The sequence below is a fragment of the Haemaphysalis longicornis genome, unplaced genomic scaffold, assembly GCF_048455015.1.
Source record: "Haemaphysalis longicornis isolate Haplotype H1 unplaced genomic scaffold, Haemaphysalis longicornis Haplotype H1 scaffold_15, whole genome shotgun sequence".
NCBI lineage: Eukaryota > Metazoa > Arthropoda > Arachnida > Ixodida > Ixodidae > Haemaphysalis > Haemaphysalis longicornis.
The window spans coordinates 11130783-11146706 of NW_027526257.1; the positions used below are offsets into that span (position 1 = coordinate 11130783).

Consider the following 15924-nt stretch of genomic DNA (forward strand, 5'->3'; position numbering starts at 1 on the left):
TCATCGCAAACGCCTTCAGTTTCGATTGCACTGTTTAGTTTTTCTTCGTGTTTCTTTTTTCCTTCCTGCAGCTATATTTGGATAAATAATTTTAAAAACTATTCGGTGCTTGTTTGTTTATAATAAAATGCGAAACCCTCATTCAAAGACTGCGTAGCTTCGCTTCAACACTGTCACTGAATAATATAATACAAGAAAAAATTGTTACGCAAATTTTATTTTCGGTTTGAGTCATCAATATGGCTTGCATAATTTCTGTTATAGGGGTACAAGAGGCATTTGAGACCTTTTCTCCTCTTGTATACAAAAACATGGAAATAAAACGTTGGAATGCACTCACCGAAGTAACATAGTACGGTGTGTAATCTGAACATTCAACACGCTTGTGCACAATTTTACACATTCTAGCATGTTTGTTTTAATACCCAAGCAATGGGGTGTTGTGTTAAAACCCCAATTGGCTGTAAATTCCGCACCAGACTTTTAATAGCTGTTGTTGCGGCACCCTGACAAACTTGCTTACACCCATTATTGAGTAGCGCCCTCATGTTAGGGTGGCGGGGGTAAATTTGGGTGCTTGAATATTGAGTACACTGTTTCAGCACCCATAAGGACATAAAAAATATTTAGTGTAGTTAAACAACTAGTTGAGCCTCTATAAGTGTCGTAAACATACAAAAAAGTAGATATTAACCAGAGCATTGAAACAAATGCCAGTTTTGATGCATCAAATACCATGCAGACACTTCGCAAAGCAGTGTGCCGCCGTCACGGTAGTAGATGCTGTGGCCGCGAGCGGCGCATGCCCTGTTGTCTTCTACCGACTATTACAGATTAACTAATACACCATAACATCGTGAGCAGTCAGATAGGGCATTTCAGGGGTGAAACTTCACAATGCATTCAGAATTTATGCTCGGCTGATTTCACTGTATTACACATATAAAGGGAAGATGAAGACCAAGTACAATTTTAGTCAGCTTCAAATAACTATAGCTCCGTAACTCACTTAGTTCCATTTCAGTCACACAAGAATTTCTTAACAAAACAAAACAAAACAAAAACGCCAGGAATGTAAAGAAATTTTCAAATTTTGCGCTGTAATAAAGTATTATGGAGAGGACTGACGTATTGTGGACCAGCGCAAAAACACAATTATTAAAGTGGTACCGACAAATTATATAGCTTTGAAGTGGTACGACGAAACGGCAACTAGGGGTAGAAATGTCCAGTATTGTCTCTTGGCCGTGCCTTAGGTCTGGGGTCGCCAATCGCACAAAACGGATACCGTGGCGTTAGTTTGAAGGTAGCGATGAAACTGATATTATTGTTATGAAGGCACAGCAGTATTTTAATGAACCAAGCTTGTATTGTGTTTTTAGGGACTGTTTAAATGGGCCATAAAGACAAAACAAAAGTTCGGTTCATTGAAGAGGCCGCGTTGTGTCAAATACAACAATGCGTACGTTATTGCTAACCTGAAACAAATAATCGAGATGTAGAAGGAAACCAAAAACGCCCGTGTGTACGAGATTTCGGCGCATGTTAAAGGTCCCCCTCAGGTGGTCAAAATTAACCCGGAGCCCTCTACTACGGCGCGCCTCATTGCCAGCGTTGCGTCGGCGAATTATACCCTACAATCAATCAATCAGATGTAAGAGGAAACACATTCCACCTGTTATTTTTAGGCTTTTTTTCTATGACCTCACAGAATCCTATTCGTGCAATTGGGGGCCGCCGAGCTAAGTTACTCATAGAAACATGACTGGGATATTGTATCGGCGCCTCTATTTCCCTTTGATAGTGTCACTTGAATGCTAACGCGCAGTTAACATGCTGGTAATCATCTTGTTAGGGTCGGCAAATATCCCGTCACCCTTGCCCATATTACAACATTGTGGCACGAAATTTGGAAGTTTTACAACATTTCCGGCGTTTTTAGATTAAAAAAACGTCTTTCGTGTCCGGAATGAATCCGAGTGAGCGACCAAAGACTAGGTCTTTCTAAGTGAACAAAGCAGCACTTTAAATGCAGAGCATTTCAGTAACTCACGATGTCACCCGCGTTGACGTCCGTAGTCCGCACCGCACCCCTCCCTACTATATATAAAAAAGAAATACTATCCGGCGCCCGGTTTCGATCCCTCGACCCTGCGGGCGGAACGCAATGTACATGGTGCTCTACCCACTGCGCCACAAAGCCGACACAGAATGGGACGCTACGAACGCGCCTTATATCGTTGACTCATTCAAATTACTGCTGACGAGCGCTCTCTCGTCAGCAGTTGCCACAAGTGCAACAACATTAACGTAACGCAAACTACTTAACGTCGTGCGCCCCCGGAAATGCTCTACATTTGATCGTGCCCCTCGCGAGGGGGGATGTTTCACTGCGTCTTCTCTCGGTCGCGGCACCCGTGGCGCCATCTGGCGGAGGCGCGGCACAACTCGTAGCACTTCCTTTGAAAAAGCGCCTCGAAAGCGCGGCAAATATGAAATAGGGATGACGCGCTTTCGAGGCAATCCGCCAACGCGGCTGCTTTTTGTCTTCATGGCCCCTTCAAAGGGCCATGAAGACGAAACACAAGCTTTTTTTATACCCAATATTTTGTATTTTACTCTGCCCCTGCGCTTGTTCAAGATAAAAAAACGATGCTTTACACGCTGAGAAATTACGCAGTTTAAGCTTTAAAGGGGTCCTGAAATGCCTTCCGCCGATGCATGGATGTGCATGTAACCAAATAAAGCAATGTATTAGCAATCTCCTCCTGCAAGAATTTTGTTAAAGCGATGAGTATTAGCTGAGAAATCGTAAATCAAAAACCGCGAATTATCGTCGCGCCTATTTCCTCCTCCTTTCAACTGTTTCTTCGCTGTTGGCCTCCCCTCCCATGATGCTCCGCTCCTCAGCGGTGACGTACTTCCGCTATTGCGCTCCCACAGACTGCCGTCTGCTACGGGCCAGCTCTTTCGGCTTTTTCATCTCTGTAGACACCATGGACACAGGCTGGAAAAGCGAACGAATGACCTGGCCGCATGTGTGCGGCCTGGCCTTGCCTTTTCGCGGTGTACGTAGCTGCAGGGCTGCAGTTGGTATCGGCGGCGAACTCGCAGCCGCGTGGGGAGAATCGTGCGCTCGTTCCCTTTGGTGCACCGCGCACTGTGTATCCAAAAAGCGCGGTCTCAGATGTGGCCCCGCTGGTGCCGGGTGTTATTTTGCGGTGGTTGTAATTCCTACTACCGGCGGCATGTGAAAAAAGACATTTTCAACCGACACAGAACCCGTGCACAAAACGCGCCGGATCGGATCGCTTTATCAGCGGCGATGAACGTGAAGGCGAAGAGCAAACCAACGCTGCACTCGATCAGCGAGAACCCGTGTTCTGACAAGCTGCACCCATGTGTTGCATTCAACACTGACGGGAAAGCGTTTGTTTGCACTTGTTTGGATAGTCGTAAAATTGGTAAAATGTCCAAACACTCCGGCACTCCGCTAGCAGATCAGCCGGCGAGACATTTCGGAAAACATTTGACAGATGGCGCCGTATGCATTAGTGTGTCGCTACGCAAAACTGATGAGACGCTCTACTAAAACTCCCATCGCGGTGTCACGTAGCGGGACGCAAAAATTTAGCGTTTAGCATATGCAAAGGCCACAAACGCTGTACTAAAACTCTATTAGCAGCAAAATAGCGTGCGTATGTGAAACCGCTTGCGTTTACAAAGCTGCACGCCGAGCGCGTACGTTTCAAACCTAGTGACATCGTTTAAATACACTGGCAAGCACAGTGTAACGTAGTCAGATATCAACCGTATGCTCAGGCGACAAGCAAGAGCTTGTTTTATGTGGGGCGGAGATTGCGCATAAAGGCCCGTTCGCACTTGCGACGAAAGCGAGTGAGAGCGGCAGGAATTCCGTCGCTTTGTCGCGCGACGATCGTTTTTGTCGAATGGTCGGGACAAATTTTGGTTGCGCGACAGAATTCCCGTCGCTTTCGCTCGCTTTCGTCGCAAGCGGGAATGGAAAGTTCTGCCGCTGCCGTCTGCTACGCAGCTCGGAGGTAACCGCGCGATCTGCTCGGGCCGGATGAACGCGCACACTCCCGCACGGCAGCGCCCCATGCGGCAGACGGCCGCGTACATCGCTCCCGGCACCCGCCTGGAGCCCGCCCTCGGCACACTAGCCAGTATATTTCAGGCACTATAATGGAGGAAAGATTTTTTGCTTCCGATGAACCTAGTTCTTTGCCCCAGTGTTTTTAAATACGTGAAGTGGTTAGCACGTCGTCCTCACGCAGCTCTGTATCGTCGTAGCATCGCTGATTGTCCGAACGAAGCTTGCAGCTAAGCCAATGCAGCGACCGAAGCTGTGTGTGTGTGTGTGCATCGCCTCCTGTGTGTTGTGGACGCGTTCGTTTCGCGATGAAATGCGACATTGTACTTCTGCGGGTGGATAGTGCTTCCCATGGTCTGGATTATCTTTCTCGAACGACGTACCACTCAACCTCGCATTTGGTATGTGCAGTGTGCCTGGCTAAAAGCCTTCTCGCTTGCGCGCCAGAGTTGTGACTTGCTGCTCGTCCCCGCAAACCGGGTGTGAGGTGAGTGCCGTATTTACGACGGGCAGGAGGAGGCAACTCATCGTCTGTAAATCGCGGTTCAGACTTGCAACGCATGTTGTGACGTTGCGTTCGTTCGAAACGCATCTCTGGATTGTTTTGAAGTTGAATAAAACGTACGCGTCAAACCCGGGCATTCGGGTCAGGGCGTTCTCTGCGATTGCACCAAAGAAGTGCCACGGGACTTTCTTTATGGTACGTACTCACGTAAGATAAAATCCACGTCGTGTTATGGCCGTGTTGCATTCAATACAAACGGTTAAGCGTTTGTTTACACTTGTTTCGTTTGTCGTAAAATGTCAAAGCACTCCGGCACTCCGCTGGCAGATCAGCCGGCGAGCCGACGCTGAGCAGACGACTCATCTCTTTGCCGGAAGTGCGTGAAAAAGCCGCCCAATAGCAGGATGTCTAGCTCATGACGAACATCTGGGAATCGATGATGTAGACATGTGAAGATGTCGGCGTCCAAAAACACGAAGGAAAGGGTGAGAAAAAAGCGACAAACTTTGCAACAAAAGTGTGAGCTTTCCGCTGCGCGTAAAAGAGTAATACTTGGCACAGGTGACGTTGGCGACCCAATCTAGCGATTGCGCTAGTTCATTTAGTGTGCTCAAAATGCCTTTCAGGGCCCCTTTAATATCAATTCTCCCGCTGCTTCATGGGTTTCTTGACGTCTCAGCGATGACTTATTCAGGGAAGGCACATAAAACGAAGGTTTGTATGCTGACCAAGGCTACTGCGGACTGCAAAACGTGTCCTTTGTTGCCTTGTTCACCGCCCGGCACCCGCGTCCCTAGATGGTGCACCGATACGCTCAAAACCGCTGTCGGTACTTGCTTTGTTTTTGACCACATTTGTGCCTGGCGTATTTTTGTTGCTGTTGATAGTAATCATTTTGTGAAACATTGGGCATGATTGACAAACAGGATCACGTAACACATTGTTGCTTATCCCAGTTGGCCAGTAGCGTAGCAGACAACAGCAACGCACCCGACGGATCTGCATGCAGCTATAACCAGCGTAGTATGCACGGGTGTGTAAGGGTTGCAGGCGCCAACGACGCTGCAAAGTCGAACGCGTGGGAAGCGGCGGTTTTCTGAAGGGCGCATGAAGGGCTTTATGGCAGCCAGCCTGTCAAGAGCAGGCGGCCTTTGGATCATGCCGCCTGCGTGGAGACGAATTGTCTTGAGCCTCGGATGGGCTGTGACGTTGTTTTGAAGGGCCAGTTGCAAAGCACAGTACGAGCGTGGGAAAGCGTGGGTCGGATGCTCGATGCGCTTTCCGTGGACGTGGTATCAGTTGCTTCGGGTGCCGCCTGCGCGCGCGTTTAGCCAGAGGGATAGTTGTAAAACCAAGTGGCCCGACGCGCTTCTGATAACGGGGTAGCAAGGGGCTGTCAACTGTGCTTGGACGGCGGCCGATTTGGCGCGGTGGTGCTGCCTTTGTTGGCCCGCGCGCACAATATGGAAATGCGAAGATGTTTCGTTGGGAATTCGACGCCGCGGGGTCCGCGCGTCCCATATGGTTTCTGCTGAGGATCGCCTGTCAATGGCGGGGAGCCTCGAGGGCGCGCTGCGTTCGTTAAGAGGAACGGATACGGGTCACCCCGGCTTTGTGGAGGCGGTCCAACTTTGGACAAGGCGTTATACGCGTAAAGTGCGGGTGTGGGAACGGGCAACGCAGGCCGCGTGTGTAAAAGCTGGCCCCGGGCGCTTGCACGTGTTTCCTCGGGTGCTTGAGTGTTTGTTGTATTTTTTTGGTTTGCTTCGATCTCTTCCTTTTTTTTCTGGTGGGAGAGAGTGACCAGCCTTTCAGGGTTACGGGGGGCGTTGCCCACAGTGGTTTAGGCCCGGATTTGCGGATACATCCAATCAGGTCGCCAGGAGATACTGATTGGCCTGGGTATAGGGGGTGGAGCCTGAGTAACCCATCAAAAGCACGCGACACGAGGTCTCGGGGTCGAATCCTCAAGGTTTAATGTGCTACGCACGGCCGGCGTATGGCCGGGCTAGCCAGGTTCGGCTAGGGAGGATCTCACCACTTGGGTAGCCTTAGGTCAGGGTTCGTCGCTGACGGGGGTGCCGCGTGTACAAAGTTGAAGCTGATTAACACTCTCACTTTACTTCTTACTTTGTTATGTCTATCCTCAGTCTGTAAATATTCTATAGATGTCTTCCGTGTAAATATACAGTTTTGAAAAACCCTCCATCAACCATCGTCGTCTTGTCATCAGTGCCGCAGCCATCAGGCACCAACGCAGATCATCATCAACAACGAACCAACATTTACTGGGTGCTTGCATGTTTTCGTGTTCCATCGTAACTTTTATTGTTTACCCCTACATTCTTACTGCTATGAAAAAAATGTGTAGAAATTTAAGCGCAAATATCTTGTCACTGCAAACTTATATACCCTTTTAAATTTGTGTTGGATTTTGTCGGCCTCAGCCTGTTGCAACGAGCTGCCCATAATACGTCATTGGATCAAGTGTGGGAAATGAGCGAGCGGATCGCATGGTCATTCGTTTTTTTTCCCTAATGACAGAGCTTATTTCAATAAAGTTTGCGTTGAAAGTGGTGTCAGTGTTATTCTAACGGGGCAATCTTTTGAATGATGCAGATTTGCTTTTTGCCTTCACGGCCCCTTTAAAAGGGCAAATGGTCGTTTATTAAGTCCCCATAGGTAAGAATGACCGTAGTTTCTTCAAGCTGTTACGAGGAAACGACTTCATTTTGCGCACATCATAACCGACGTCCATTTCAAATTCATTTTTTTCGGTATAGATGGGTTACGGGGCGTGCTGTATACCAAAGGCGAAGAGAATAATTTAGACCATTTGGCGACCTTTCACGTGCGCTAAGTTTGGACAGGCGACCGTTTTCGTTAGTCGCCTCCCTCAGAAGACCGTCCCCAGGGGCAGGAATCTAAACCGCGTCCTTGGGTGCAGCAACGCAACTTTTTGGCCACTGAAACACCGCGGCCGGCAGTACGCGGCGGGCGTGCGGGCGAGAACGTTAAACACATGGTGTTGCATATAATTGTAGTTGGTCCACCCCAGTGTGACACACACGGCATCATTTTTTTTCACTGACGTCAGCCAGTGAGGGCCGCAAAGTAGGAACGATATTCTGTAGCCTTTTTGTTCGTTGTTTTCACGGTATGATTTAAGTCAGAGGGCCGAAAAGAAAACGCCAAGTTGCAGTTGTACTGCGCACAAAACACTGGTTAATCTGGATGACATGCACATGGCCTAAGGATGTAGGACTTTGTGAATAGTCAAATAGTGGATTTCAGGGGCGAAACTGTGCAATGCAGCTAGAACTCATACTTGGAAGAATTCCCTTCCCGCCCCTTTAAAGGGGCCATGTAGACAAAATGCAACTTTGTTCAGTTTGAAGGAAGTAGTTTTTGATAACTAACGCAGCTCCATTCCAACCCAGAAGGGCGTTTTTTAACAGCGAATCTGTTCAGCAAATCGGCGTTGTTCGTGTCCGCAGTTAAAACTACGAAGTAATTGCCGAGCGCGCGCACGTGAGTGCGTGCCTCGCGGCGACCGCCCAGCGTCCCTGGCGCGTGTTTGTCAAGCCAAGCATACCCATTTAGGGAGATTGGCAAGGATTGCGGGGACCGATATCAGCGTACCCCCCGCCATTCGCATACACCGGTACAAACACGAAAAGAAACTCCGACTCAAGCAACTTACGCCGAAGGATAACGTTTCCAACAGACCTTCCCTTACAAGAACCCAAGAAATATTTATTAACAAATTCTACACAGATGCATCCTTTTCACCGGAAACAATTCGCAAATGGTACTACCCCCCCATCAACCCAAAATGTCCATACTGTGAGCAAACCGTCACGGCTCATTAGCACCACCTGCTCTGGATATGCCTCAAATTCTCTCGATACCGGAATTTCACTTCCCCAAACCCAGATCCCTCAACCGTATCGATCCCCTCACATTAGATGAACACACCCTTAACCTTGTAATACGGTTCGCCACTAAGAGCGGTCTAGCGCGAGCTATATAGTGATGGCCTACACCAATGAATGGACCATTCAATGCTGAACAATTGTCCTGTGAAAAACTGATGTCGCCTCCCGAAGACCACGAACTCATACGAGCACCCTTCAACCATGAATCCTCCCCTCCCAACTCCCCCCCAAGGCCTCCGGCCTTCTCTTTTTGAATAAAAGATTTAACAACAACAACAACAACCGCCCGGCAGTTAAAAAACTAAAAAAAACCCAGCGCTTGTGTGTACGTGCGTTTGTCGAGCCAAGAATACCCACGTATACGGATACTGACCAAGAGTGACAAAAAAAAAAAAGAAAAAAACTCCAGCGTTCGCCGTAATCTTGGCAACACTTGCTCGGAACGAGAAATACACGTCAAAGTGTACGCGACTCAAATGTGATGTCCAATGACTCTCACTTCAAAAAATGAAAGTAGCTCACACTTAAAGCAACAATGATGGAGTAAGTGTCGCTGCTTAAGCGAAAACTCAAGTCGGCTGCAATCGCGGATTTGAAACTTCGTTATGGTAGTGAAGATTGCGTAGAGCTTCGCTACCTTCAGGTCTTACGCTTTAGTGTGAGGTTCTTTCAATTTTTAACGAAAAAACACTTAGGAAAGGTAAAAAAATGTGAAAATTCGCAGTACAGTGACGTGGTATTGGCAGTAGTGACGCATTATGGGTTAGCACTAAAAGAATAATTATCAACGTGTTAACTATACACATTAGCATTCAAGTGATGCTATCAAACGGCAACTAGGGGCTTCATTATAATCTCCTAGTTCCTGTCTCTTGGCCATTCCTTTGGTCGGTGGCCCCCGTCACAGAATCTGGTTTGCGCGACCGTGACGTCATAAAAATTGCCAGAAAGTGGCTGGGCAGTAGCCACTGCGCCATGTGTTTTCCATAACACCTGGAAATTTTGTTTGAAGTTAGCGATAGGATTTGCATTATCGTTATCGGGACACGGCAGTCATTTTAAATACGACTAAGAAAATGCAGCTTTCCGCAGGGCACAAATGACCACGTGCAAAGAGGGGAAATTACTGGAACGACTCAATCCAACAATACGATGCTCGCCATAAAAGCAACGCAGTGATAGACAGCACACATCGAAATTCCAGTAGTCCTATTTTACGGCACACACTGGCGCTGTGCGGGTTAGAAAGATCCTGCGTGCAAGTGGGCGCAGAAAGCACAAAAGCCTCGTTGTGTCTCAAAGATGTATACTAATCGAGAAACTGAGCAAAATTAAATAGAACGCCAGTTCTGTTTCAGACTTCCCACATCGGTAAACAGCTGCATCCGCCCCTAGGGAGTTTTTCGTCGCATAGCAAAAACATACCTCTCAAGAGCGATGCGCCGTCAGCTTGCAGCAACGGCTTAGTCGGTTTGCGGCGAACATTGGATGTGGAAGGAAACGGCTGATATAGGTGCGATAGCTTCCCGATAAACGCCGTGTTACTATCCCACCGACGCATGGGCAACCTTCGCGGTGGAAGTTCGATGGAGGACCTCGAGCAATCGTCTCACGACAAGCGCAATCGCCTGACGTCAAGCAGAGGCGTTCGTCGAATAGGCGTGTGCTCTGGCTGAACAAATCATTCTTTTCGCCAGAAAATGCCCTCGCCTTATCCTGAGATAGATTTATTGCCTCCCGTACTTCTAGTTTCGTCTCTTGTTGGCCGCTCCGTAACCCTGAATGTTCCATAAGTGTTCGATGAAATACTTTATCGAAAAGTACATTGCGGCTGCGTTGCATAGTATAACCCATGTAACCAATTCTTTAAGTATTCGCGTAAGTCCATACCCTTAGTGGAGCAAGCACCATGAGCCGTTCAGTGTCGCTGAAGGAACTACTGTAATATAGTCGCAGTGGTTGGCATTGTGTTTTTAGAGCAGAAACTCAACTACGCTACATCTATAGCCGGCGGCGCGCAAGCTGCGCCTTACTAATTGCCTCACTTGCTCCGAGCTTTACCACCTGTGCGGCTTCGGTACGACATGAGAGCGTTAAATGACTGATATATGAAAACACCGGGCTGGCTGAGGTTGCACACAAAACACACGAAGCATGCACACGAAACCGCTACTTTGCCGGCGCTTGTTTCCTCAGTCTCGCATCGATGGTGCGCCGGCTGGGCAACGTGTTGGTGCCGTTCAAAGCGAAGGCATAGCTGGGCGGGAGGCTGCGAAATCTCAAGCAAGGGCAAACTTTTACGATACACTGTGTGCGTAGTTCTTGCGTTCGCCCGCGGTAATTACGCTTGGAAGCGTTAAACCTGAGCCATTCTTGTGTTTGCGGGAATTCGATATTTTGATTCTCATACCTTTCATGGTTACTATTGACTTTTCGTGTGTCCATGCGCGGATTGTAGGGGTTAAGCATCCTACCAATCCGTTAAATTTAGCTCTGTGGGTTTGCGAGTGTCTAGGGACAGCCAAGTAAGCGGAGAGGAAGGGGTAACAAAAGCAACTTTGCAACTTTCTCGGAGGAGCTGTTCTTACCGAAAAAGGGCTCGTAAATCAGCTGCGGAGACATTGAAAAATAGCTTACGCATTGTACATTTTTAATAGATAAATGCTATGTTTACAACTCAATTCAGTATTCATTTAATGTATGTCAACTGTGCGAAATATTTGTGTACAGTCACGTTTTTATTCAGCGGCCACTAAATCCCACAAATGTTTTTCCTTTTAGCCAATATAAAATAATTCGGTTGTGCGAGACAGAATGGGGGAGAGAGGGAGAGAAAAACCTATAAAGTTGCTAAGACGCCCCATTAAAAGTAGTCTATTGTCTCTGCTGCACGACAACCAGTGCTGTAACTAGATAGGATGGCGCCCATGGCAAATATATTTTCGCGCCCCTCATGATAATAATGATAGTGATTATTATTATTATTATCATCATCATCATCATCGTCGTCGTCGTCGTCAACTATGTTGAAAAAAGGCCACCTGGTTGTTTTAGGGAAGCGAACGAGTGATTTTTTGATTGATTGTTCGCTACAGTGGACTGTAGCCGTTTTAGCATATGTATCCATCGTACCATACGCCAGAAGTGCACAAGGCTCGAAAGAAAAGTGAAAGAAGAAATGGACCTTGTCGGTCACCAGTTCTCGTCTCACTTTACATAAAATAGGACCATGAAATCTATTGCTCAAATGATTTATTGCAAACTTCATATCTGCATACTACGCCCACATTTTTATTAATGCTAATGATGCGTTAAAAAAAACTCATCCCGGCGCAGTGCCTGTTGTCTCCTCGTCGCATATCACTGCCATTTGTGACGCCAGTGCTGATGCTCATCATCAGCAAGTTGCCAAGAAAAAAAAACTTACACCATCTTCCCGTTGGGAACCCTGATGAGGATGATCGATTGTAGGGTTTAACGCGCCGACGCAACGCAGGCGATGAGGCGCGCCGTAGTGGAGGGCTCCGGATTAATTTGACCACCTGGGGATCTTTAACGTGCGCCGAAATCTCGTACACACGGGCATTTTTGCTTTTCGCCTCCATCAGAAAAGCAGCCGCCGCGGCCGGGAATCGAACCCGCGACCTCGTGCTCAGCAGCGCATCGCCTTAGCCACTGAGATACCGCGGCGGGTTGATGAGGATGCGAAGCATCATGGGGGTTCCGTGTGGTTCCATTGTGTTGCCGTTATGTTGAGTGATCTGGTGTTTAGTAGCGCCAGAGGGAATTCCCCGTCCGGGTACACACCGGTGGCAAAGGCACTCAAGTACTGTTGTGTGACGGTGAGTATAGGCGGTGGTTCTCGAGGCGCCGAAACTCGTCCATCATGTTCTTGTCGATGTTGTTGTCTCTCTGGTAGAATCGGTAGTCTCCGTCAGGGTTGGGGAGGTAAAGGTTGTTGACGTTGGTGCACCGGCTGAGAGCAACGTACACGCCCTCCACTTCGCAGCTTTGTCTTCTCCTTCTTCAGCGGTTCCCCTACGGGAAGATGACGACAGTGGTTGAACGCGAAGCTATGTCGTGATGGATTAGCAACGTACGCGACCTCCTCTTCGCAGCTTTGTCTTCTTCTCTTTCTTCTTCTTCAGCGGTTCCCCTACGGGAAGATGACGACGGTGGTTGAAAGCGAAGCTATGTCGTGATGGACTAGCAACGTACACGCCCTCCTCTTCGCACCTTTGTTTCCTTCTTCTTCTTCAGTGGTTCCCCTACGGGAAGATGACGACGGTGGTTGAACGCGAAGCTATCTCGTAATGGATTTTTTGGTTGGCCAATCCCTAGGGGCATCCTGCCACAATCATCATCAGAGGCGCTGCGGACAGGGCACGGGAAAGTGACATCCCCCCGAGCAAGAGATGCTCCACATCTAAAAAATTGGCTCCAATCCACGCTGTGAAGGTGGTTGGAAAGCAAAGCTTTAAACGACACCCACAACAATTGCCCATGCGACGTCTCTTGGATTCATACAACGTGGCTCTACAAAGAGTGAAACAAAAGATTCTGCGAGCCGTTACCTAAAATTCGCGGGGGCGGCATCACGACTGCAGCAGCGTCGGCCACAGCAGGGCTAGAGCGGCGGATGCCACCGCTGTAGCCCGGACGTGAGTCGGCGGAAAGAAAACGGCGAAGAGCGTCTTTCGAAGGGTAACAGGCCTCCTGCGCTGCCTAGGGGGCGCTGCGCAAGCGGCTTCCAGGCAGTACTTCCATGTAGTACAAAGGAACGCGGGTCCCATAGGATCCCGTGTTGGCAGAAGCAAAATGAGCTCGATGTTCACGATTGTTTTGAGGCATGGCCACCAGCCCATCCCCGACGAGTCCGGCGTCTTCCGGTGATCAACTTGGCATTAGGGAAAAGGCAGCGTCTGGAACCCCGAGCGGGGCACGAGATCGAGCCCCCTCGCAACGGCTCCTGCCCCGCGTGACGTCATAAATACGTCATAGTGACGTCATATTAACAGCAATTGTTATTATATTGCGTAGTAGAATACAAAAAGCACATTTTTTTTACATTTTAATAAAAAGTTAGAAAGCCACTCATTTGCTAGAAGTTTTATACGAGAATTCTTCTGTTTGTTCTTGCGGAAGCTGCCGCTGCTGGCGGTATGGCGTATGTGGCGTATCCGAAAGTCCTGAATGCCTGAATTTCTTGGGTCGACAACGTAGATAAAGCAGAGTTGACAGAGTTAGAAGCAGTATCAGAATGTGCGAGAACGTTGCCGTATGCGGGGACCAAGCCAGCCTTTCCACACCGTAGCGAAATCCGCTCTCGAGTAATGCTGACCTGTTACCGCCTGCTGTATGCCGATGGTACCTGCGTTAGACGACATCGCGCAGCCGAGTGGTCCCGTTCGAACAACCCACGCCCCACGCAAGAAAAGACACCGTACGAGCGTGATTATGTGAGCCTGCTGCGGCATGTCCGCGCGGCGGCATCTGCTATCAACAGTTTGCAGGCGGTGGTTCTCGAGGAATGCTTAAATGGGTGGCCTGAAATCGCGGTGTGTTTTCAAAATGATAGCAGCGCGGAACGTACAGTGCTCAGGACGTAGGCTAGACCATCGCCAGGCGATGGCTAGACGCGGCCACTGATATTTTACTGGTCGCATGTGCGCATTACAAGTGAAAACCACGGATAGCTAGAAAAGGTAATCATTGGTGTCCCCACACATGTACCGCGTACAAGCCAGCACAGTAGTTTCCCCTTTAATAGCAGAAAAGGCACGAAAATCGGCAGTTTGTCGCGATTTTTGTATATATTTTCGAGTGGACTGGCTTAGAATTGTTTACCCGAAATATGTTATGTGCGCGGAAAAGTCTGGTGAGCATAAAAGTCTGGTGAGCATGCGCTTCTTGCATCATAAATGCGTGGTATTCAGCGCTTGAAAATATCTTTCAGAAATTATTGCAGCTGTAGTGGTGAGCCATTTCACTACAGTAAAATGTGGCCGAAATACATCTGCGATACAAAGGATGTGAAAGAGTCAGAACATTGGCAGTCTCGTATCCCGTGGCCAAGATTGTGGCTGGGTAGTTTCCGTCATGCATTCAGCTCCTCACGTTGGCACACACATGATGCCACGACAAATTAGGACCTGGGTCCTCCAAAAGGTACACTAGCTAGGCGCTTCATGCCATAGCTGCTGCATTGGCATAACCTTCACGTCTCGCTGTACATCTGGCGGTATATGCTATGTTGGCCAGATTTTACCGAGTCCTCTCATGCAAAGGGACTCAATTCAGGACACCCAGCCGATAGGGTCAGATAAGAAGCTGTACACACAGTAACAGGGAGAATATACACTTGGACGACCATCATGTCTAATACACATACATGCACTCCAGCATATGAAAACCCATGGGTTCTACGCAGGCTCAATAGTCAACGTCAAAGAGAATCTTAAGATGTGCCTGGAACGTCAAAGCCTCAGCGGATTGTTTATGTCCATGGCTATAAGCAGCGAGCACACTGTTAATGTAATTGATAGGCAATGATCAAGGCTGTAATGGTGCCAGTTTAACCAAAAGAAATGGTGAAAAACATCCCAATTTGAAACTGCATTGATGTAATATGGGCACGAGTGACGTTATATGGACGTGTACTGTAAATGCAGTTATCTGTGTGTTAAATGTACGTTAGCACTCAAGTGATACGATCAAACGGAATGGAGGCCCCACTGAAATTGCCCAGTTATGCTTTTTTTGCGGTGGATTAGGTCGGTGGCTGTCAATTGCACAAACAAGATTCTGTGATGTCATAGAGAAATAGCTGGAAAGTGTGTATGGAAATTCCACTGTTCTGCACATTTTCTTTACTATCTTATTTCTTTGAAGTTTACAATAACATTGATGTCATTTGTTTTTTGGGCAAAGAAGTCTTTTTAATGAACGAACCTTGTATTTTTTATTCGTAGCCCCTGTAGCAGCCTGCCTACTGTGCCCCTAAACAGTGGTCGCTAAACAAATGCCCACTTGCCAGCCAGCTTCAGGGGCTTGTAACGATTTACTAGGATTTTTCATGGCCAACATAAATTCTAAGGAATCCACGGTGGTACACTCCAGGGCAGTGCAAGTCTCAAAAGAAGCTTGACAGCAGGACTGGACACTAACACAACCAACAGGCTTCATAGGTGGAAACCAGAAGCCCACCCACATAATGCCATGCGATAAGCCAATGCAGCGAGTCTCTTGATTTTTATGCGAGGCATTCAACGTGTGGGTCGACTAGTGAGGTCTAGCTGGCCAGTTTGGGTACAAAATACTCACTTTTGTGATTTCAGACAGCTCTCAAAGGCCTATTTAGATGTCGT

General features: G+C 48.1%; 1 protein-coding gene across 2 annotated transcripts in view; it reads right to left on the reverse strand.

Annotated features, from left to right (window-relative positions):
- Positions 1–10126, reverse strand: part of LOC144165797 (uncharacterized) — a 44045-nt gene extending 33919 nt beyond the window's left edge. Inside the window, exon 1 of one of the 2 annotated variants that reach the window (XM_077695576.1) lies at positions 9983–10126. The gene's annotated coding sequence lies outside the window, so the exon portion shown is untranslated. The remainder of the gene's footprint in view (positions 1–9982) is intronic. The other variant, XM_077695575.1, reaches the window with a different exon arrangement.
- Positions 10127–15924: the final 5798 nt, after the last annotated feature.